Source organism: Lynx rufus, unplaced genomic scaffold (genome assembly GCF_022079265.1).
Source record: "Lynx rufus isolate CCGP_SWC_20201006 ecotype Redwood Valley unplaced genomic scaffold, mLynRuf1.p SCAF_7, whole genome shotgun sequence".
Classification (NCBI taxonomy): domain Eukaryota; kingdom Metazoa; phylum Chordata; class Mammalia; order Carnivora; family Felidae; genus Lynx; species Lynx rufus.
The window spans coordinates 106,091,794-106,114,752 of record NW_025814889.1 but is presented as its reverse complement, the minus strand read 5'-3'; positions in this window follow the sequence as shown (position 1 = coordinate 106,114,752).

Sequence of the window (22,959 nt, the reverse complement as noted above, 5' to 3'; positions counted from 1 at the left end):
ACTGAACTAGATTAGTGATACTAGGAAAAACATTTTCTCGGAATCACTGAAAGAAAATGTTCTTCCTGGAGTCAGTGAAAAGTCAGACAATTAGGATTGATCACAGCAGAAGCATGTGCAATAATATGTAACATAAATGGAAAGTGCTTAAATGTATATACCTGAATCCAAACTTGGAAATGTGCATGTTTTTAATATTCTTCAAGCATTCTCATTATGCTTTATGAACATCTCAGGAGTTAACCAATATTGGTCTTATTAAATGTGAAATTGTAATACAATATTTATTTATCTAATTCCGTTGATTATCAAAATATAGGAAGGGGGCAATTACTCAATAACCATTTAGAAACATTGTTTCCAGTGTGAAATAAACTTTATCAGTAAAATATGTTGGAATTGGTTCATAAGTATACAGTAATGCATAAAATATTTTTGATGTCACTATGTCTTCAAAATTATTTAAATACAGTATACTTTTAATAAAGTTTCAATGAGCCTTTAGAGGAAACATACAATATCCCTGTTATTGTCCTTAGGGTACAAAGGATACAAAGATTAAAAACATGTTGAAGCTGTTCTCAAACACAAAGCTTAAGCATACCTACAATACACACAAAGTTGTACCCCACCTCAAAAATATAATCCTGGTGAAAAAAGTTTTACCTGGTGAATTTAAGAAAAAAATACCATTTTATTTTTATTTTTGAGGGAAGGAGAGGGAAAGGAGAGAGAAAGAGAGACAGAGCAAGGGAGGGGCAGAGAGAGAGGGAGAGAGAATCTTAAGCAAACTCTACATTTGAGCCCGATGTGGGGGCTCAATCCCACGACCATGAGATCATGACCTGAAATCAAGACTTGGATGCTTAACCGACTGAGCCACCCAGGTACTTCCAAAATATCTCATTTTAAAACAAATGTAGGGGCGCCTGGGTGGCGCAGTCGGTTAAGCGTCCGACTTCAGCCAGGTCACGATCTTGCGGTCCGGGAGTTCGAGCCCCGCGTCAGGCTCTGGGCTGATGGCTCAGAGCCTGGAGCCTGTTTCCGATTCTGTGTCTCCCTCTCTCTCTGCCCCTCCCCCGTTCATGCTCTGTCTCTCTCTGTCCCAAAAATAAATAAACGTTGAAAAAAAAAAATAAAATAAAACAAATGTAATCTAATAATTCCAAAATTTCCTTGAGACATTTATTTTCTGGCTAAAGTTGCCCAGCATAATTATCTTCAACAATAAATATAATTTTCCTAAACATATGCTGATCTATCTAAAGGAAGCTACATAGGTAAGAACGCAGAGTAAAACCAATGTTTATATATCTGCAGGCATTTCAAATGTCTTCTCTAATATTGTATACTATTACCTCTGTTTCATATTTCTTCAGGCTTGGAGTAAATATATTTATTAAAATATAAGACTTTTCCAGAGGAAGAATATTAAACCATTATCATCTCTTAATAAACTAGGGTAGATTAGTTAAGCAAAGGAAGGGCACTTAAAGAACATTTTCCACTTTCTAATTTTATCACCATTTAGGTTCTTATCCAAATGTCTTAAGATTCTGATAAAGGATCAAAATTCCAAATTGCTTTTTAGAAATTTCCAAAGTGCTTTTTATAAATGTTGATTTAAAATTTATCTCAGCTTCCAAAGAATGAAGGTGACTAAATAATACTTAAAATTTACAAACACACACACACACACTTACATCTACATTTTTATGTATGCATATACACATACATATATGTACATATATATACATGCATAACTGTACACACACACACCAAGCTTTTAAGAGAGAATAGGAAACCTGAAATTCTATACATGAGATGGATACTAAAGATCACTCTCTTGAAGTCATACCATTACCATGATAGAGACTGAATTTTGAGGGCACTTCCTTATTTATTTCCTCATTCTTTTTAAAAAAAATTTTTAGTGTGTATTTTTGAGCGACAGAAATACAGAGTGTGAGCCAGCAAAGGACAGAGAGAGGGGGAGACACAGAATCTGAAGCAGGCTCCGGGCTCTGAACTTACAGCACAGCGCCCAGCACAGGGCTCAAACTCATGAACCGTAGATCATGACCTGAGACAAAGTCAGATGCTTAACCAACTGAGCCACTCAGGTGCCCCTGTTTCCTCATTCTTAAAATAGTGTGTATTATGTAATTCTCATTATCTTTAAAAAATTTAGTGGTATTGAATTCTAAAATAAATGTGTTTTATGAATCCTTATATGAGTAACATTTCATACCTAATAGACCATGTCTATTGACAAGTTTTATAGCATACTCAGGTATATTTCTTTATAGTGTTGTTTTATGTATCAATTCTCAATGAGACCTAAATATACAACATTAAATAGAGTTCAGGGAAGATGTTACTTCAAGAAGATAAGCTAATTAACTTTTGGTTGATACATTTCAGGGTTTTGTTGTTGTTGCTGTTGTTGTTGTTGTTGTTGTTACTGTTGTTTTTAGTTTGCAAGGAATGTAGAATATACAGTCCCTAATACTAGATGTGGGAAAACTGGCAACTACTGTGCCACGAATCATCTACGTTCAGGATTTGTCTGGTCAGTATTTAAAATTGAAAAACTTCACGTATCAGTAGGGATTTAGAAATGCTCTTGAGATGGAAGATTCTATCCCATTGGGCCTATATACACCTGCATGACCACCATCAGCTGAGATGAGTAGAGACTGCATCATTTAGATATTACCTGGAGCTGTTTCTTTCACCTGTCATCTGGTCCCCTTCACTCATTTCAGTTACCTGCCTGGACCTCATTCTGAGAGGATAAAATGGCTCACATTTCAGACTTTCTCTCTCAGACTAAAGTTATAGAAGAAAGAGTATGAACTCAATGGCTATACTGTGCTCAAGAAGCATTTCAGAATACACTGATAGCCCCAAACTTACTAGTTTTATACATTTGTTTAACATTTTGGTTGGAGGTAAAGAAATGTTCTTAAATTCATGGAATCATCATAAACTATTATAAGACTTGTCTTTTACCATCTCTGAATGTGTTGTATACACACATAAAAACAAATCAAAACATGCTATGAAAATAAAATGGTAATTGCTTGTGAGTGGGCAGGGAAAAAAATTTCCTTCACAGGACTGTTAATTCATGAGATCATTCCTCGAGTATATTTGAGAAAAGTCCAATTTACTCATTTTTTAGAAAACAATGAATAAAAAAATTCTGCTGATGGGATGTCAAAATTGGAATTTTCACACTTCTCAAAATTTAATGTACTTAACATAAATTTTTTTGTGTTGTGTTAAACGGAGCAAATATGTTTCCTTCCACCCTTGCTTGCTAATTTCCTAGAAGATATATCTGCAAGATTCAAATTCCAATTTGATTGTTACAAAGCACAGTTTTAGAGATGGCACAGGAACTTTAAAGTGCTTGTAGTAATTTGGCTACTTTAAAATTACAACAGGGGCACCTGGCTGGCTCAGTCGGTTAAGCGTCCGACTTCGGCTCAGGTCACGATCTCACGGTTTGTGAGTTTGAGCCCCGCGTGGGGCTCTGTGCTGACAGCTCGGAGCCTGGGGACTGCTTTGGATTCTGTGTCTCCTTCTCTCTCTCTGCCCCTCCCCTACTTGTGCTCTGTCTCTCTCTATCAAAAATAAATAAATGTAAAAAAAATAAAAAATAAATTTTTAAATTACAACAGCATTTCAGTAGAGTTAAAATCTCTCCTGGCTTCTTTAACTGAGCAGAAATTCCAAGAGGGAGCCATGCCACATTTCCCCCTACTTCTCAGAGTGTTAATACTTTTTGTTTAAAGGGTTTACACAGGATACTCTAATAAAAAAAAGGAAAAAAAAAAAGAACTTTTGTGATTAGCTCAGAAAATGTCTTTAAAAAACACATTTCCAGAAAGTTTTCAGTCCTCCAGCAAACGTTGATAGTGAAAACTTGGCAGATGTCTAATTATTATTGCAGTTTTTCAAATAGACTTTTTATGACTCACCAAGACTATGAAATCAGTTCCATTAAAAGACCTCTCCTATATTGTTATGTCAGAATATCCTGATTTATATGCTATCTTCTGAGACTCGTTGTGTTCAATCTGCCTTTGCTGCAAACATGGCAATACATCTTGTTCTCATAACTCGCTCCTGCTCCCCCTCTTTTATTCCTTCCTCCATCCACTCATCAGAGCCTCTGTGGCAATAAATATCCATTGTTCCCTTTAAGCGGTAGATAGAATAACCATATTTCCAGGAACTCCCAGAATAGCTAATGTCACCACAGTCCATTTGTAATAAATGGATATTTAGTTTTTTTGACATTGTAAGGCCAAGTGCAATGTGTGATGGACTTTATTCAAAGATATTCAATTAAAATATCTAATGAAATTATCCATCTGTAATTCTCAGTTCAGCAATTACTCACTTCTCTCCTTAGCACTGTTCTCTGAAAGAATATGTATGCTTTCAAAATAAAACTTAATGCCATTTAAGTCCTCTCAAAATGCACAAAATAATTGTTAGGGTTACAAATGAATTGTAGAGCTGAGCTTGAATTTTCCTTCAAATATTTTATAATCAAATGGAAAAACTAAAAATTTCTGCATAAGGAAATTGAGAATCATAAATCCAGCTGCCTTGATAAAGTCATATACTATCATAAATATCAACAGAAAACTGCTAAATTATCCTAAAGTAGTATTGAATCAAAACCACCACATAGGATCAGATGGTCCTATCGGACTTACAAGAATCAGAGATCTTTTCCCATATGGAATAATATAAAAGTGCTCAGAAGGAGCAGAGAAAGGTTTAGGACATTGAAAGCATTTTCTCAGGCCCTTTGTCCTGCCTCAGATGTTTTATTTTGGCCCAGAAAAGGTGTGGTCTCTGAGTTTCTTGAGGTTCTTCACACAACGAGGGGTGTTTCACTTAGCTTTCAGTTATGAAACATCTTCATTTTATACCCCAAAGAACTACATGGCTTACACGGCATTCTCCAGGGATCCGTGCCTTCTAAATTCTGGACTTGATTTCCCATAGGTAATTCTTTGCCCAGGGAAATCCTGCAGAAGGTATTTCAGATATAAAGTCCCTTCTTCCAAGCAAACATCATTGGTCGGTTTATCCAGAGAGGCAGCAGACCAAACAGACCACATTGCCTGACACCTTTTTGTTCCCTGGGGAAAGGAAGTGAATGGATAGCAGCCCAACTACCTTACTGTTTTTCTTCCGGGGACCCGGCCACATATTGCAGAGATCCCAAGTATCCAAAATTAAATGACTCCTGAAACATTCCCATCTCAACCTTGGGAAGATTTAAAATCACAGACTTTAAAATCACAGGATCAGATAAATTATGATGGCACAAATGTAGAGTTTCAAATGCCTATAGTCCAGATCCACATATTGTATTGCAAAGTATCGCTAAATTTATATATGTGTGTGTGTATAGCAAGACATACACATATTTACTATAATAGATTTTATTGTCCAAAGATGAAGTTGCTTTTATTATCTAGTTTTGTATTCAACAAGTGGATTTAAGTACAGATTGCCTGAAAGTGTATAAGCCCGTATACCTATCACAAAGAACCCAGATAAGTGTCTTGCCTTCATTAAGCTTATAATTTAAAATGGCATGACTATAAACAGTGTACATGGTGGGAAGGGAATTCTGACAGGGAAGGCCTGAATGCTATTGGAAACCCATACCAATAATGCCTAACCCAGATTTAATACTTAAGGAAAAGTATCCCAGGGGGGTGCCTGGGTGGCTCAGTGGGTTAAGCGTTGGACTTCGGTTCAGGTCATGATCTCACAGTTGGTGGGTTCAGGGCCCACATCCAGCTCTGTGCTGACAGCTCAGAGCCTGAAGCCTGCTTCAGATTCCATGTCTCCATTTCTCTCTGCCCTTTCCCCACTCACATTTTGTCTCTGTCTCTCTCTCTCAAAAATAAATAAACATTAAAAAAATTGTTTTAGAGTATCACAAGGAAAAACTGATCTACACAATTTATAAAAGAAAGTCGAAAAAGGGACACCTGAGTGGCTCAGTTGGTTGAGCATCTGACTCTTGATTTCTGCTCAGGTCGTTATCTGATGGTACATGGGATCAAGCCCCAGGTCTGGCTTGGGCTGACAGCATGGAGCCTGCTTGAGATTCTCTCTTTCTCCCTCTCTGTCTGCCCCTCTCCCACTGTCACATGTGCACTCTCTCTCAAAATAAACTTAAAAAAATAAATAAAAAAGAAAGTCAAAGAATGTTGGAGAAATGTATGTTGAATATCAAGAAAACAATGGATGGAAAGCCCAGAGCTCATAGAAATATGATGTGTTCAAGAAATGGAAAGCACGTAATCTGCCACAAGGCAAGGCTGGAGAACTGAGCAAAGGCTTGATTGGGGTGTTTTGTAAATTCCGTTAATTCGAGGTTTAGTAAAAAACAATGGTTGCCACTGAAGAATGTTAAGCAGGAGCATGATATGATCAGGGATGCCTTTTGAGAGGATATGATCCAGGAAATGTGATGGGCAACATTAAAGGTTGAGAAACAAATGAGGATACTGTTGCAGGAATCCAGGTGAGAGATGGTAGTAGCTTGAGTCAGTCACAGCTATGGTGAAAAACTGACTGATTTAAAGATTCATAAGAGACTAACCACCCAGGACATGGAGATTGAATGGTTATGAGGGATGAAAAGGAGGAAAATCAAGAATAATACCGGAGTTTACGGTTGGGAATTGAGTAAAGGATTTGCTATTGGCTGAGGTAGAAAACACAAAGAGAATTGCAGAGAAAAATGAGTGTATCTGTTTTGCTGTGTGTTAAACTTTAGGAGTTGGACAGAATAACACGTGGTATCCTACAGGAAGTTGGATGAGTATATGAGTATATCTGATGCTAATGAGAAGTATCTGGTTGGAATTATTTATTTGGAAATCATTAGCATATAGTTGGGAATTAGAGTCATGAAGTTGGATACAGTTTTCAGGGGAATTCCGAACGCCCCCTCTCCAACAAGAGAGAAGAAAATGGAAGATAAAATTGCATTTCAAGTGGAAGAAGAACATGTAAGGACACTGGGTGAGAGCAAAAAAAGAAAGAAGCAAACCAAGCTAGTGTGGTGTCATGGCAGTCCAGAGAATAGACTGTTTCATGAAAGGCATACTCAACAGTAGTAAATGATGCCAAAAGAGACTAAGAACTATTCACTGCATTTTGTATAGCAGAGGTGGTAACTTTGACAATAGAAATATTAATGAAACTGTGGGACAGAAATCAGAAAGCATTAAAAGAGAAATGCTTTAGGAGGTTAACAAGCTAAGAAGGTAACTAGACAACTCTTGTGAAATTTGCATGCAACGAGAGAAATAAGGAGGTGATTGGAGGTAGACAGTAGGTCAAAGGATAATGTTATTTTGCTTTGTTTATTTAGTTTTAGAATAAGAGAGATAGTCATGTATATATATAAATACAAAGGGAAGAGAAGCAGAGGGAGGGAAGGAAAAAGAGAGGGAGTAATCTATAGAACATGGTTCCTAGGACAACTGGAAGGACTAGTCTCGGAAAGGAGTGAAAATCAGAAAAGTTAAGCATGTTTGTCATTTCAGTGGTGGAGAAGAGAAAATTGCAATTTTTACATCATCCTATTCTCATTAAAGTACGATATCTAGCTATCACCAAAATTGAAGGAGGAGATGGAGGGTCAGAGGTGTCAGGAAGATGGAGGTTTGAAATCATATTTTATAAAAATTAAGGTAAAGACTGCTGACTTGAGAAAAAAAATAAACAAAAATGTTTGGAAACATTGTTAAGTAACCCATTGATGGGATTAAGGAGTTATTAACTTCAAGAATGAGTAACTTCCTGTTGGAATATTCCTTCTTGGCACCAAGAAAAGTTTCATTATCATATTTAAAAATCTTACATTGAAACAGACCATTCCAATCACTTATATAGCTCAGGATTTGTTATAAAGTAAATGGCGAGTTACAGTGTACCAGAACCATTCCTTAGAATTCTCCTGCCTCTACAGGATAAGTGGCCTCTCACCAGCTCAAAAGATCAATCATAATCCTATTAGAAATATGGAGACAATTAGGGGTGTGTGGGTGGCTCAGTTGGTTGAGTATCCAACTCTTGGTTTTGGCTCAGGTCACGATCTCACAGTTCAAGAGCTTGAGCCCTGCATTGGGCTTTGCGCTAACCGCACAGAGCCTGCTTGAGATTCAGTCTCTCCTTCTCTCTGCCTCTCCCTTGCTTGTGCTCTCTCTCTCTCTCAAAATAAATAAATTATGGAGACAATTATTTACCTTCACAAATTCCTAATAGTTACTATGATGCTCTCCACTTTGTTCTGTGCTTTTTATCTGTTTTTCACCCAAAAGCTTAGAAATATATAAACTCTTAATTATCAAATGGTTAAATACAGATCTTGGCTTCAAAATGCCTGGGTTCAAACCCAAGTTCTGCCACTGAACAGTGGGTGATTTAAGCACCCACTGACCTCCTCAGTTGCTGACCTGCTCAGAACCTCATGCTTTCACTTGTCAAATGGGAAGAATAATCTCACAGGGGACTGTGAGGATTTAATACATTGGAGGGTCTTAAATCGACACTTAATACATAGTAAGCTCTCAGTAAATGTAAATTATTATTATTATTTTGTTGTATCTGGGGGATAGGACAGGGGTTTATGTTACAGGCTGTGGCTGCTCTTCTCTGTAAACTCTTCTTCAGGGAATATATTTTAATTTGGGGTACAGTTAGGTCCAGCCAAAGTTCCACATTGTAATATTAGAGACTGTCCCACTAGTTTAAAAGGCTAAGGCTTTTCAAAACGGCTGGTTACTAAGAAAATCAAAAGGAAAAGTCCCGGAAAGTAGAGAGAAAATTAAATTGTTTTATTCCCATCCCATTTTTAAAATTAGATCCACTGCCTATCTTTTTCTGGAACCACTGTACTTGGGCCAGAGACTATTTTCAGGGCTGGGTTAAATAGCAAGCAGACCTTACTGCCTATAAAGCCTGGCAGACCTGGTAATGACTTACAGAAGGAGACCATGGTGCCTACTTGTCTGAATAATTTTAAGGACTTGGCAGATAATTCTTGAGGACTTTTTAATTGTAGCCCTCAGAAAGCTAGAAGACAGGGTAACGACCTTTGAAGCTCTCTTTCATTCTTGCTCTATGAGAGCAAATTCGTAGTTTACCTTGGTATGATATATTTTACATATAACGTGAATATGATTCATTCTAATTGGACAGAGCATTACTGCCAAGGATGGTCATCTTCTTTATAAGCAAGTGGCCCTGCTGTTGTTTAAATTAGCCTTTCATGCAACCACTAACTCAAGTCTAGTGATGATTCAAGCCAGAAACAGTCACTTTATTTATATGATGTCTTGCATAGAGGGCAGGCTAGTAAAAGAAAAACAAATCTGGAATGGACAATGAATTAAATCAAAGCTGCTTTGTACTTGGGATGTACCGCAGTAGAGTACATTAGAGTCTATCTACAGAGGTTTATAATGACTCTGCCAATATTAATTATTCACCATGCCGCTTACCTATTTTCAAGGAACCCAGGCTAATGCCAGTAAATGTAATTCTCAGAGTAATACCTTCCAGCTGAATGATACAGAGCACAGCTTTTGCTGTCATGTTACTAGCTGAAAAGAGCATTTTCAGGGCAATATTTCAGTGGGTAGAATAAGTTCAGACAGTTCAAAAGTTCATAATAAACATACTTCATAACTCCATTTGAAATGGTGAAGGAAGGCTTAGTTAGGGAAATACTTATGTCTGATTCCATTGGGATGGCCCACTATGCACAGTGGATTAAATATAGTTAGCCTCTGTCTACTTTAAGCTTTCTTCTCTTGCTTTATTCCTATAAATGATTTCACTGACTGAAACTGCATTTTATATCAGATGTAAAATAGACTGACTTGTTGGTTGGGTTGGCAAAAACAGGTTGCCACTTATTGATGGGAAACCAAAAGCCTGTTTTCATGAATGAAGTCATAAGTGATTTTGTTTGATGGGAAGGAGTCAGTTTGAAAATAGTATTAAAAAATACACTGGTTTTTGATGGATGTTAATAACAGCATGAGAAAAAGTCTCTTCCTCATAATGTTATATTGCTTTGTTCTATCCTCAGGATCTGGCCTTTCAAAATGTGATACATTTGCCAAAGCAGTGGAAAGGACTTGTACCAAAGAGAAATGCCATGACAGTCTTGTCTTTGTTCATTCAGTGAAATACTGCGTGCATTAACTATGTGAATATGTCTTTAGATTTGGCATTTTTACAGTGGAAATAATAATAATAATGCTTTGTTTTCCTAAAGACTTTTTCTTTACAACTAGCCATATTCAGGAGAGCTCTAAAATATAAGTGTAATGATTTTGTTTTTAAACATCTAAGCAAATGACTCTCTTCAGTTAACTTATTTTTGAAAACTTTATAACTCCTTGGCTCCTTAAAATATCTTGCCATTACTCTGTACGGTTCGAGTGGCTGGATGAAAATGTAAATGAAATTCATATTACATTTCCTGCAGATGGACTCTCACTCATCCTAACTGTATTACCTAATCATCAGGGAGATTCGATTTTTTGAGTCAGATTTGATTAAAACTGTAGAGAAGTCACTCCCAACAAAAACGAAAAACCATTTCCATGTAAAATATATCCTTGAGCTTACCATAGATATTAAACATGATATTCTGGCATTATTCTGGCATATGTTGGAAAGGTGTGTTAAAGTAAGACTGTATCTAAAAGTCAATGGTAGAGGATGGGGCGCCTGGGTGGCTTAGTTACTTAAGTGTCCAACTTCAGCTCAGGTCATGATCTCACAATTCATGAGTTCAAGCCCCACATCAGGCTCTGTGCTGACAGCTGGGAGCCTGGAGCCTACTTCTGATTCTGTGTCTCCTTCTCTCTCTGCCTGCCTCTCTCCCCTGCTCGCTCGCTCTCTCTCCCTCTCTCTTCCTCAAAAATAAATAAAAATAATTTTTTTAATAAGATAAAAGCCAATGGTAGAGGAAATAGGAGTTAATAAACTAAAAGGAACTCTTAAAGATAATTTAAAGTGCTTTTTTCATAAGATGGAAAAAATAAGCACTTTCAGGAGGAATATTAATGATATTTGAGTTTATTTCACAGAAAGATAATCTGATAATCATAACAAACTTTAAAAATACTACAATGAATCACTAAGGTCTATTATTAATTTTAAAATTTTGGAACAATGGAAATAATCACATTGTCAAAAGTTTTTTAGCATTAAAGTCTGTGCTGAATGTAGATGTAGGAAGTGTAGATATGCATTGGAATCGTTTTTTATGATTTTTTAAGATCAGCTTGCCCATTTAATAAATGCTCCAATATGAAGTAAAAAGACCTACTTGATAATTGAATAGGCAATGACAGTGATATGAGTACTCAACACTGCAATTGTCCAGACTTTCATAGTCCAAAAAATACGAACATTTTGAAAACTCATGTTTTTCAAGTGTATGCAAATGGCTAAAAAGTTATGTAGACTAGAATGAGGAATCAGTCCATATTGTAGGATTTGTGAAAATAATCACATGAGTTAAAATATTTGACTGTGAATAATTTGAAACCTCCTACACTGACACTCCAGGTCAAAGCTATGATCAGGCAAGTGTTTCCAAATTACCATTGTATTTGACCCCAAATGTATTTTCCTGATCTTCTTTCCTAAGCTAACACACTGTGACTTACCAAGGCTTAGAGACATGATGAATATACACAAGCAAGACTGATCCCTGAGAGCCAACCAGGAAACATTTATCTTCAAGATTCTTTAATATGGCCAAGATTAAAAACATTTGTGACACAGTTAAAACCCTGTCAGTCACAACCAGAGAGGTAGAAAGAGGAAGAGGGCACCTCGCCAGCAATCACAGGAAGATGCTGTAATGTTCCCTTTTCATCCTGTCCTGTTCCTCTTTTCATCCCACCTGCCCCCATCCTTAGCTCCTGCCTCATTCAATACACAGAACCCTACTTGCTCTTGTACATGCAGGCATGGGTTAATGTAAATCGCTAAGACTAAAGACCCACAAAACAACATACTTGCATCCACTCTCCACAAGGATCAGAAGTTAGCAAGTTGTATTGTTTTCAGGTAAAAAAAAACACAACACTTTTTCATATGTGTTTTCATATGTGGACTTGTGATTCAAGTCCACTGGCAATGAGATATAGGCATTAAATACTTTGCAAAAAAAAAATTTTTTTTGAGATAACCAGTCAGGACAAATAAAAACTTAACACTTATTAAGTGTTTTATGTTATCTTTGAACATTGGTAGTGAAAGGGAAAAAAATGCATACCACTCCCAAACAATACCATATTGTCTTTAGTTTGCTAATAACTCAGGTATTGGCTCTAGCAGAGGAGGTGAATTAATGGAATTAACTAATAATTACATTAATATTTAATACTATTTAAATACTTAAATTTTCTTTATTTTTTTTTAATTTTGTTATTTTAGAGAGATTGAGAGAGTGAATGGCGGAGAGGGAAAGAGAGAGGGAAGGAGGGAGGGAGAGGGAGAGGGAGAGGGAGAGGGAGAGGGAGAGAGAGAGAGAGAGAGAGAGAGAGAGAGAGAATCTTAAGCAGGCTCCACACTCACTGAGGAGCCCAACTCAGGGCTCAATCCCATGGCACTGGGATCATGACCTGAACTGAAATCAAGAGTTGGATGCTCAACTGACTGAGCCACCCAGACACCCCAAATTTCTTTAGGTTATTTCCTGCATGTTATCCAGGTACATATTATGGATTATTAGCAAATAAATGTGTGTATCAACTAAAGGCATAGCACTATATTAAACACAACATAGAATACAAGGAAGTAGATCATACATTCCACACCTGCAAGTTTTCATCTTCTTAGGGAAACAAAATACGTCCATGGGGAAAGTAAAATAGTAATTATATATCGATAATGATGAATATAAACATTATTTCTTATCTTACCTGTATACAAATATGAAACATTAATACTATGTAGATACTATGATAGATATTAACATTATACACAAAGGGAAAAAAAACATTATACACATAGGAGATTTAAAATGTAAAATAAAAATGTGAGGACTTATGTCATTTGTTCCAAACAAATTATAAAATTTAACAGGTAACTCAATTTTCTGAGAAGGGATGTACACATTTTCTGTCTCTTACTATTGTTCAAGGATTATAATGTTATTAATATACTACATATATGAATATTTATATCTGAAAAGGCCATTAGATGACTCAAAGTATTTCTGGGCTTGGGGGGTTTTTGTTTTGTTTTGTTTTGTTTTTCACATCCAGCATGGAGCCCAGCCTGGGCTTGAACTCACGAACCTGAGTTCAAGACCTGACCTGAGATCAAGAGTAGGATGCTTAACTGACTAACTCACCCAGGACCCCGAAGGTATTTCTCTTAATGTAGTAATATTTACTTGAGGGATTCCCAGTAAAAATTAAAAAAAAACAAAAAACAAAAAACAAGAGAGAGATCTTTCTTTAATTTTCCAGTTAATTCATTTACAGTTTTTTTTCTTTTCCCCCCTTATCTACCAAATACACATAAAATTCTTATTTTTTTTTAATTGGAGCTACTTCTGGGCTTAAACCTTAGAGTATACTATTGCTGATTTACTGACGCTCAGATCCAACACACAACCTCTGTTTTCTCCAACTACTTTTTCTCCAACTGATGTGTATAGAGCTCCTTCCTTGGAATCACATTTTTAACAATCCTGCCTGAATTCTGAGTGCCAAATTGCCTTTCCTTGAAGAATGTCTGAGGTCTGTATATGTAAGATAAGATAGTGGAAGATGACATAGTCTATGCAATTTGTCTACAGAAATCTTCACCAAATGATCAATGACCACCTCTAATGGAAATATGGTTTCAATTCTCCCTTTGACAGATAGTCTAGCCTACACTCCCAAGAGATATGTTTTCCCTGTCAACCTTTTTTAAAAAAGTGTATGTGCTGGTATTTGGGGCCAATTTAACAACTGTATTACCCTGTTGGTGTTATTCTGAAGTACCACATCTGCTTTCATACAGTTTGTGTTTTTCCTATAAGTGATATATATAGTCTTATACTAGAAAGTATTTTCAACTCAGATTTCAATGTGGTCATTGCAAATCGGGAAGGAAAACATTAGAAGAATTCAGTGTGCCTTCTTTCACTCCTAAAAACTGCTATGTATCAACAGTCATGCAGATAATTCAGTGTAAGTTGGTTAATTGTTTCAAGAGAATATAATGGTCCTATCTTTAACTATGACAGAATTCAATCAAAAAGATTTAAAGTCATCTGTTATGCTGTCATAAATCACTCCTCTCCTACTGTCTCTCAGACCACAGCACTCAAGTATTCAATCTGACAATCAAACTAGCTAAACCAAGAATCAGGTCCTGCCTTAACAGGATTCCAGAAATGTTATTGCCCTAGGACAGAGGATTCTGGTTATGAAAAATCTTCAGGTTATTGTTGCTGTCTTTATGGCTATTTATCTTGCTTTATACCTCAGCACCTGCACGTCACTCGTATCTGTCTGGAATTGTGATTTCTCTTCCACTTCCCAGCTGTCTAGACTTAGAATCCTCTCCTTATTCTATTTCTTGATAGTCACTTCTCTCTTACCTGGGAAGAGTTCAAAACTGGAATTGTATTTTTAGAAATCAAAGTTAAGGATATGATTTGCACCATTCTCACTCATTATCAGATATAGCACAGTTTCATTGAGGGAAGGTATCTAATTTAAGGGAGCAACAAGGTGGCTTGCCATTAAGTTGTTGTTGTTTTTTTTCAGTTGTTTATTTGTTTCTGTGCATGTTAAGAGTAGATGACCAACAGGATGGGTATAATAAATGTAATAAAATGGCTGAATTAATTATACTAGTGTTGACATGAAAAGAAAGATTATGATTCTTCATATAAGTGATATAATCAATTGCTGTTTATTCAATAGTAGTTAAATCTTCCATAATATTCCTACCTAATCATTCAACTTCTCTCAGATCATCTTCTTGTTCTCAATTGCTCATGCCTCAATGGTTACAGAGATAGTAGTCAATATACTACACCAGTGGTTTCTCAAGTCTAGCTGTACAAGAGTCACCTGATAAGGTTTCTTAAAAATTGTCAAATGGTTAGAACCTACATCAAATCAGCTAAATCAGAATTTCTGTGGGAAAAATATAGCTACTGGTACTTTTAAAAGCTCCCTGGGTTTGGGGCGCCTGGGTGGCGCAGTCGGTTAAGCGTCCGACTTCAGCCAGGTCACGATCTCGCGGTCAGGGAGTTCGAGCCCCGCGTCGGGCTCTGGGCTGATGGCTCAGAGCCTGGAGCCTGTTTCTGATTCTGTGTCTCCCTCTCTCTCTGCCCCTCGCCCGTTCATGCTCTGTCTCTCTCTGTCCCAAAAATAAATAAACGTTGAAAAAAAAAATTTTAAAAAAAAGCTCCCTGGGTTTGACAACTGGTACTCTACCCAATAGACAGCTCTTGCAGCATATATGACATACCCTCAACGGAGTTGTCTCTCTGAAAACAGTTTTGAAAAAATGTCCATGGGACACCTGGGTGGCTCAGTGGGTTAAGTGTCCAACTCTTGATTTGGGCTCAGGTCATGAGCTCACAGTTGGTCAGATTGAGCCCTGGGTGAAGCTCTGTACTGACAGTGTGGAACCTGCTTGGGATTTTCTCTCTCCCTCTCTCTATGCCCACCCACCCCCTGCACTCCCTCTTGCTCACTCTTGCTCTCTCTCTCTCTCAAAATAAACATTAAAAAAAGAAAATGTCAGTTATCACTGAGAAATAATCTGGATGAATTTGTTGAAACATGAACTCTGGAGTCAAAAGAAATATGCATTCAATTTTGGCTCTCCTGCTTACTAGATATGTAACCAAGAGCAAGTAACTTAATTTCTGAGAGTTAATTGTATAGAGGTGTTGGAAGAATTAAATGAGATAATGCGGGTAGACTCAGCAAAGCACCCATCAGAAGGCATTAGCCAGCAAATTAGAGATGGTGTAATGTCTATACTGTGAGGTAAGAAACAGATGTAGTAGAAGGAAGATTCCAGTGATGACTGTTGGGTGAATGGGAAGCTTAGTATGGATCACAAAGTATGTGGCGAAATTTTATATAAATAAGTTTAACTGTAGCTGTGTCTAAATAGATTGATCAATGGGCTAACTATAGTGACAAGTTAAAGCACCTGCTAAATTGCTATTTTAACAGAATTTACCTCTCAATGTCAAGGCTTTCTATATTGACTATGAAGCATATTTTTCCATGATTTTAACCAAAATATTTAAATTTCACTCTTGTACAAGGATAGAATTTTGGCCAAATGTTACCGGAAGGGTGACCAGCCATCCCAGTTTCCCTGGGACTAAAAGGTTTCCTAAAACAGAGGACTTCCAGTGCTAAAACCACAATTATCCCAGGCAAACTGGGATTGTTGGTACTCTAGATGCTTATAATCACACTACTGTCTCCTTATCTTAATCCAGTTTTTTCTATATAAAGTACCCATTATCCAGATCAGCTCCATCCAGATCCTGGCTATGTATCCTACAGCTGAGCCACACATGTTTTCTTTTTTATTATTTTATTTTATTTTATTTTATTTTATTTTATTTTATTTTATTTTATTTTATTTTATTTTATTTTTTAATGTTTATTTTTGAGAGAGAGAGAGAGAGAGAGAGAGAGAGAGCGAGCACAAGCAGGGGTGAGGGGCAGAGAAAGAGGGAGACACAGAATCTGAAGCAGGCTCCAGGCTCTGGGCTGTCAGCACAGAACCCATGGTGGGGCTGGAACTCACCAACTGCAAGATCATGACCTGAGCCAAAGTCGGACACTTAACTGACTGAGCTACCCAGGTGCCCCACATTTGTTTTCTCATTTCTTCAGCTGCATTTTTGAAACTTGTAAAGATTCTGCCCATGGTTCTTCCTTTTCTAAGTGAAGCTGAATTAATTTTTGTCACTTGCAACTAAGACTCTTATTAAGATAGCCAAATCAACAAGGAGAATTCTTAACACTATACTTATTATGCATTATCTAATCTTTTCCCTTTGACTGCAAGTATGTTTTATGAGGCAGTGATGTCAAAGGGGGTCTCTGCACATAGTAGGTGCTCTAAAAGCAGCTTTTTGGTGACTAAATCAATTTTCTCATTCAGGAAACTTGATACTCACCAGCCAGTGCAGGAACAGGTCTGTGAAACATCTTCGTCATGGCAGGAGGGAAAATCAGGAGCAGAGATGCTGGAAAACAGCCGGAGAAACTCATTATGTATTTAAAACCTAGCTTCTTTTAAAATAAGAACTAGAATTTGAAGACTTAGAAATGGCCATGGAAAAACTGAAAATGTAATGCCCCTGTAAGTAAAAAGTGGTGTATTTCCAGGTGTTAGAAAGATTACAGGAATGAATAATAACTGAGACAATCAAAGAAGCAAGCTTTTCAAGTTGTGGTTCTTTCATTAGTTAGAACACCCGCTACCTATGCCATCTACCTCCCCAGAGTATTATCTAATCAGAAATTCCTGCAGAAATACATTTAGCCATCATTTGTTATTTTTTACCATGGAAGATATTGCCTGCCCCTTAGCAGTGCTCTATCTTTTTCAGACTTATTTGTTCTCAGACTATTTGTTTTTTGCAATGTTATGGTTCAATGTCTAATCAAGGTTTGTGTTTGTCAGGTCGCTTTTATTTTTAAGCTCAACCTTTCAAAAGAAGAATGTCAGGACATTTCCACTTTTAACTTCTTTCAAGGCTCACAAACTATTGGGAGTTTTGGATTCTTTTCTCCTTTAGTGAGTTTATTTTTAATTTGCTCATATTGTTTCAATTAAAAATGCTTACACTTTTTTAAAAAAATTGGACAGTATATCTCTTAGTAGTTAGCCAGATGAAATCAAGAAATCCATGATTCATTCCTTTCCCCAGTGAAGACTGTAAAACAGTGTAAACAGCAAATGTAGAGTGCAAAGATGCTACTATTGCCATGAAAGAAGAATGTTAGATTTTAAGGGACAAGGCAGCAGATATGAAAACTAAAAATATATTCTGTATTTTACTTTATTAATAAGACACCACAAAATTAATCCAATCCAACTGCTATAATACCCTAATAAATTATCATGCATTCATCCTGGTTTTAAAATAAACTGCATAGCTACTATTTTACTCACTCAAAATTATTACTCTCCTCTCTTCCCTCATTATTTCCTTCCTTCCTTAACGATTTGAAGAGCCACTAGATAGCCCCGATCAAGGAAGGAGAAAGGCCTGACAGGGGTTTAGGTCAGGGAGGCTTCCAAGTGGGATAACAGGCCACTGGGATTGGGAAATTGAACAAAGAAGCAAACAGAGATTTTCACAGAAAAAGAAAGAAGTTATATATAGGAAAAGGGGAAAACCTAGATAATATAGATACATATGCACTACCTCTGGACATTAAGAAGCTCTGGGAGCAGTGATACCCCACTAGCAATCAGCATATGCATCAGTGAGATTTACCAGGGCTCCTTGCATTAAAAGCTAGTTCCAGGACTAGGGCATGAACATTACAGAATAAGCCTAAAATGTGTTAATCCATAAATTAAGGAAATGCACAAAAAATGATGTAACCATGTTGGACATACACAGAAGTTTGCTTGAAGGGGGTCCCCAGTGGCCAAAATTGAGACAAGTTAGTGTCAGGAGACTTAATGATATATCCTATCGAATAAAATGAAATCTACATATATGCATTAAAACAATTAGCAAAGTGTTCCATATAGTAAAAACGACAACTTATAAACGTAGAAGAAATGATAGAATTTGAACATTACCATTTGTCAACTGCAATCATAGTAATTAATTCAGGCAAGAAACATCAACAAAACTAGCGAGTGAAAGTGGAATGAAGAATGGGAAATTTACGTTGTGTAAAGTATCCCCTCGCAGAATACACATTAATTATAAAAGAGAAAAGAACAGCTTTACAGTGAAGAAATCTGGAAGATATCATCGTATTTAAGTGATCAAACACTACCAATGAAGGGGCAAAAACAACCCAAAGTGCCATTTGATGGAATACAGTGAAAAGGGCACAAAATTCCTACTATGACATTAATAGACTGAATCTAAAAAGGAAACACCAGACAATGCTAACTCCTCCAAAAGAGTTGGCCTGTAATTTTAAATGACTTATGGTCATGAAGATCAAAGAAAGGCTGAGGAAAATTCCAAATATAAGAGGACTAAAGAGACATGACAACCACATTTAACATATGAAACTAAAGACACTATTGTAACAGGTAGTGAAACTGCTTTATGAATAAACATTTTTGGGAGTTTTCTGTACTATTCTTAGAACTTTTCTGTAAGTTTAAAATAATTTCCAAAAGAAGAGGCTCCAACTTCACATTTTGCACACAAGGAAGTCGCAAAGGGGAAATGCCTGCCCACGTCAAAAAGCCATATAGCATCTGCTTACGCACTGCAAATCCAAATTACCATTCCAGTATTTTTTCCACTCTTCCTTCTGCCCTCAAATAGAAAAAATAAAATCAACTCATATGCTCAGGGGCTTTGTTTTCTACCCTGCTGGGTCCAAGTGCCTACACTTGTGGCAGGCTCCTATTTGGGGCTCAAAACTACACGTTGGTTTACGGAATTGCATCATACGGTACAGAAATACTGCATCAGGGAGTATTTTGTCTTTCAGTTATACTCTTCATGCTTCAACTTTCATTTCAAAATTGGTATTTCTGATTATACTCAAACAATAAAGAGAAATGCTCTGCTGCTCTCAGTCCAAGCAACCTCTGAAAACTAAAAAAAAAAAAAAAAATCCAGTGTTTTACAGGAAGCAGAAGTAGATCGTGTAAACAGCAAAATGGATTATTGAGTCTTCTCCATCCTCATTCCCACTTCTAAAGACTGTGCCAATCCATTCATGTACTCAATAAATGTCACTCTTTGCCCTTTACAATCCACAGTGGCCTCCAAGAGTGAGTCTAGACAGGTTAGTTTTCTTATTTCTTCACGGAGAACAATATCTAGCAATCATAGCAACTTATAAATGCTTTATGCTAACTCTTATATAACTGCAAAACCAAAACAAACTTATAAATTAAGCATGGAAAAGACTGTATAACCATTAAAATTCAGTTAATAACATCGTTTAGTGTCATAGATCATGTTATATTCCTGACACTATATCACCAATTTTGAATTTTAAAATAGAAAGGTGTATTTATGAGTTTAATTGGTTGCCTGTCAACTTGATTCTTTAATTTGGGGCAAGAGAGGCCATTTATCCAAAATACAAATGCTGCTTAATGAAAATTTTTCTGATGAGTATGATTGACGATGGTAATTTACTGCTTCATTCATTCATCTAACAAATATTTATTGAGTGTCAGTCACAGTTTTAGGTAATGAAACTATTGCAAAAAAAAGTACATACAGAAACAGAATGTGATAAAGCAGCTGAATATGCTACTATTACAGGGTCTTTTTGGGTCCACCATGCTTATAGCACTCACTTTTATCAAACTTACTGCAGAAACCTTATTAACGCAGTGTTTCATTAAGTCAGTTGAGCTCCATTTGGGGGGGGATTCTATTTTAAGCACAAAAATAAATCCTTGCTTATCCTTATAGTCAAATTTGGACTTAGTAATGGTATATATATGGCATAAAGTATGGATGTAGCGTATTCATACTTTAAGTTCAAGTATCTGACACAAAGCTTAACAGATTATTGATAATACTTATTTTTTTATTCTTTTATTCTTTTTTTTAAGACAGAGACAGAGCACAAGTGGGAGGGAGAGAGAGGGAGACACAGAATCCAAAGTAGGTTCCAGGCTCCAAGCTGTCAGCACAGAGCCCAACACAGGCCCAAACTCAGGAACTGTGAAATCATGACCTGAGCCAAAGTCAGATGCTCAACCAACCAAGCCAACCAGGTGCCCCGCTAATATTTATTGAATTAAGTAATGAAGGAATGAACAAATAGATTCTGTGTCTCTCCAAGAACTCTAATTTCTTAATTAGACTAGTATATTTAACCAAACTGAAAAGCTGTCATCATATGGCTATTTTTGTTAACATTCGCACATGTAAGTGAGGAATCACATTGCTATGTGGCTGCTATTCTTGTGACTTTTGAGATATTTTTAAGGATACAGGAAATCTCAAAGTGTTACTAATTTACTTGGAATTAAAAGGGATTTGTCACTGGATGGGGCCACTAATTTTAAAAGATTCTTTCCATGATTTACCCAAGTTGACTTTTTAATTTTTTTTCATTCCTTTCTTTTGATGCCAAAAACCACACAAAACAATCAACCCAGAGGGAGCAGAGTGTCCAGAATTAAAGGAGTCATAAAGTCTTAACAAAATTTAAGTTAAAAAGGAGACAGGGGCACCTTGGTGGCTCAGTCAGTTAAACATCCCACCCTTGATTTCAGCTCAGGTCATGATCACACAGTTCATGGGTTCAAGCGCCACACTGACAGCTGGAGCCTGCTTGGGATTCTTTCTCTCCCTCTCTGCCCCTCCCTTGCTCACTCTCTCTCTCTCTCTCTCAAAATAAATAAACTTAAAAAAAAGGAGACAATAACTGATGATATTTTAAAGCCTAAAATAAATTACTGCCTAGTTTAAAGAGAAACATTATTTCAAAAGTAGATTATGTGTTTCATATCAGGAAATCAATTCTCCATGTATATTAGTCATAAGACAAGTAAAAGACTTTTTTCTATCCTGATAGTTCGCTTCATTAAAAAGAGAACAGCTTCCAGAAGAGGTTATGGTTTTGAAAAATAAGAATGGTCTCACTTTAGGGCTCCATCTGATCTCAGACAGAGTAGAACCAATGAAGTGGATACTTTCCAAAGAATACTAATCAGATTTGTATATAAACAGTGTTGCACTCCAATTTCTGGCAGTTTAGTGACCAAACATGTTACTGGAAGTACTATAAGTTCCTTGGAAGTGTTGGGGTGGGGGCAAGAGGGGATGGGTAGAGGAAGCTTTTCTTCCAGTGGGAATTATAAATGTCCAAGGTGAAGAGATAAAGTTGCACTTTATCTATTCCAATGTGTTTTTGTAAGTATCAACCCCTATAATTCCATCCTGTAAGGGCTCAATTTATGTAGACACTATATTTTGATGATCAAAGCACAGGATTTCTGCCTTCCTCCCTGATGTTGTTACAAGTGGTGAAGTTCGAGTAGGAGGGAGTCACTTTTCATGGTTTGTTGTACTTAAAATGCCAATATAAACTCCAATGCAAATTTTAGAAATCAAAGTCATGTTATCTTTTCCATTTGTGATATCTATGTGTTAAGCCAAGCAATTCTGTAAGTTAACCTCTTGAGTCACTGAATACTGATTGTGTGTACTGTGTGTGTGTGTATGTGTGTGTGTGTAATACATTTAATAAAAATGATTTCTTTTCCTCACAGGATCGTGGAACCAGACCAGCCCAAACTCATCACAGGTGCAGAACTAAACCAACAATGGCAGATGGTTGTCTACTTGCTTCCTTTTCTTTTTATTGTTTATTCCCTCTTTAATTTGTACTTTTACAAATGAACTCCTTTTTATTCTTTTTTTTTCAGCTTTACTGAGGTATAATTGACAAAATATTCTATTGGATTCCTACTACAAACATACCCAAGCAATTTCTAGAAGTAGTGAGATTTTACAAAGTGTTTCCAAACTACTTTTTGAACAATATATTTACTTATTTCCACAAACACATTTATTAAGCTTCTATTTTGTGTCAGGTATATTCCTATGTGTTCTGCTTCCTCTCCCAAAAACCAGGAAATCAAACAAAATTTATTTTTATTTTCTCATTCCAAGAAACTTCATAACAAATTTTCATCCGGTTATAA